Below are 2843 nucleotides of genomic sequence, written 5' to 3' on the forward strand. Positions count from 1 at the left end.
GTAACATGGAAGAATTCATAAATTAAATTGTAACATCAAATAACCAACTAAAGTAATGGAATAAATAAAAAGTGAAAGGGAAGCTTAAAGTAAAGGAACATTGAACCTGGGATCGAGAGTCACTCCTAAAACTAAGAGAAATCCTAAATCCTAATCCTAAGAGAGAAGAGAGAGGAGATAACCTCCTTCAAAACTAAATCTAAATCATGAAAACTAACTAAAGTGGAGACTCTCCTTGAATGGATGCCTTCCCCCACTTCATAACCTCTGGTCTATGCCTTCTGGACTTGGATTTGGGCCAAAAAGGGCTTCAGAATTTGCTGGGAGCGTTTTCTGCAATTTCTGGTGCGTGGCCTCTATCACGCGTCCGCATGGGTCACGCGGTCGCGTCATTTGGAGTTTTTCTTGTCATGTGGTCGCGTCAGTCATGTGACCGCATCATATATGTTCTGCTTAAGGCGCGCGGTCGCGTCAGTCATGCGGCCGCGTCGCTGCTTCTTCGCGCTTGGCATGCGTCCGCGTCGCCCATGCAATCGCGTGGCTGCCAGTTTCTCCAAAAACTCCGTTTTATGCTTTCCCTCCATTTTTGTATGTTTCCTTTCCATCCTTTAAGTCATTCCTGCCTTAGAAGATCTGAAGCTACTCAACACACTAATCACGGCATCGAATGGAATTAAAGGTAATTAAAATAATTAATTTTAAAGCATAGAAAACATGTTTTTCACATACATCACATAATAAGAAAGGGAAAGTAAAACCATGCAAATAATATGAATAAGTGGGTGAAGGATTGAATAAATCACTCAGATTAAGCACAAAATATATCATAAAATATGGGTTTATCAACCTCCCCACACTTAAACAATAGCATGTCCTCATGCTAAGTCCAAGATAAAGAGTAAGGTAAGGTTAAAGTAGTGGAATGTCATGTAATGCAATCTAATCTAAATGCAACTACCTAGATGAATGATGCATCATGAAATTCTTAATTGTTATTTACTTGTATATAAAGCTTACATGTAGTTGAATTAATTCACATTCTCAAGGAGTCATATATATACATACATAGCCAAACCTTAGAAAATGATAAAGCACTTTTACAGTTGAGATGGGAGAGAAAAAAAGCATTTTATAAACTTGCAAGACAATTAATAATTCAAGTAGAGATATATGTTAATGAGCTATTGAACCCTCACTGGATTTTGTGTTTACTCTCTAACCACTCAGTGTTTATTGGGTTAATCACTCTATTCTTCTTTTTATTCTTACTTTCTATAACTTTGTTCTTCATCTAACCAATCAACAATTATAGAATATAGACATACCAAAAATCATGAGGTCTTTAATTAAGGTTGTAATGGGGCCAAGGTAAAGGTAAGGGTATATGTATAAGGCTAAGTGAGCTAATAAGTGAATCCTTAATTAGTCTAAGATCTCACCTAACATACATACTTTGTAAAGCAAAGCTTCTTTACCTATTTCCTATATTTTCCCACTTTTGATGTTACATTGTTACATGCTCATGTTTCAATGTTTATTATTTTTATCCCATATGCATTGCTTTATTTCACGTTTGGGGAATTCTTTTGTGTCCCCTTTATTTAAATACTGAAAATTAAAATTTTTTTTTAATGCACATGGTAATTCAATTATTTTGATTTTACATAAGCATGCTTCCCAAAACTTTTTATTTTGAATTATTTTATTCTTTTCAACTTTTCTACCCTTTTATTTTTATCATCCATGTTCCCAATAGGTATCCCACATGTAAACCATACACAATTTCTATCTTAAGCTAACCAAGGATTCAACTTGGGATTTTCATTTTTGTTTTTCTGCTTAAGGCTAGTAATGTAGTTTATAGAATAAAAGGGGATTTAAAGGCTCAAGGTGGCTAACAAGGGTGATGTAAAAGGGTAAGCTATTTTGGGATAAGTGAGCTAAAATCAAATAATGGCCTCAATCACTCTCTTGGTATGTATTTCTATTCTATAATTGGACATATAGATTAAAACAAAGTAAAGAACACCAGAATAAAAAAAAAAGAAGGGCGGAACGCACAGGAATGAAATATTAGGGTTTGAATGTAACCATACAATTAAGCTCAAAACTCACAGGCTGTGTGTTCTCTAGCTCAAAAATCATTTATCACTTATGTATGTCATGCAGGTTTAGTTAAAAATTCCCATTATTCTCAATGTAAAACTTATATTGAATGGCTTTAAAGTTCTAGTGTTTCTCCTTGATGAAATGTTGTTAACTAACTAACATGTAATGCTATATATACAAGTTGTGTGGATTATTTCTATTATGTTCAAGTTCCTAGTTTACTTCCTTTTTGTATTTTTCAATTTAAACTAAGCTATCTTATGCTAAAAAGGGTAAACTATACTAATTAATCCACAATTTCTATAACTTAATAAGCTAGAATTGCTACTAAACCTAAATGGCTAAAATATGAACTAAAAATGCAACATAAAATAAATACATAAAAATAGCAATATATATAAGTACTGAGAAAATAAAAATAAAAATAAAGAGAAAAATATAAAAAAGTAGCAAAAGAAATAAAAGAGTATGTAGTGGTTCACCAAAAAAAAGAACGCCAGAGATGGCGACCTCCCCACACTTAAAATGTAGCATCGTCCCCGATGCTCACTCAAGCAGGGTGTGAAGGGGTGTCATCTCTGGAAGGATGGGTAACTGGAGTCTCTGTGGTGGCGGTCTGAGGATCTGGCTGATGTAGAGGAGGGGCTGTCTGAATAGGGATCTCAGGGTCTACAGCCTGAATCTGAGGCAGAGTCTCCTGCTGGTGTACTTCCTGCTGGGTGCCTGCCTACTCT

This window comes from Arachis hypogaea, chromosome 12 (genome assembly GCF_003086295.3).
Source record: "Arachis hypogaea cultivar Tifrunner chromosome 12, arahy.Tifrunner.gnm2.J5K5, whole genome shotgun sequence".
Classification (NCBI taxonomy): Eukaryota; Viridiplantae; Streptophyta; class Magnoliopsida; order Fabales; family Fabaceae; genus Arachis; species Arachis hypogaea.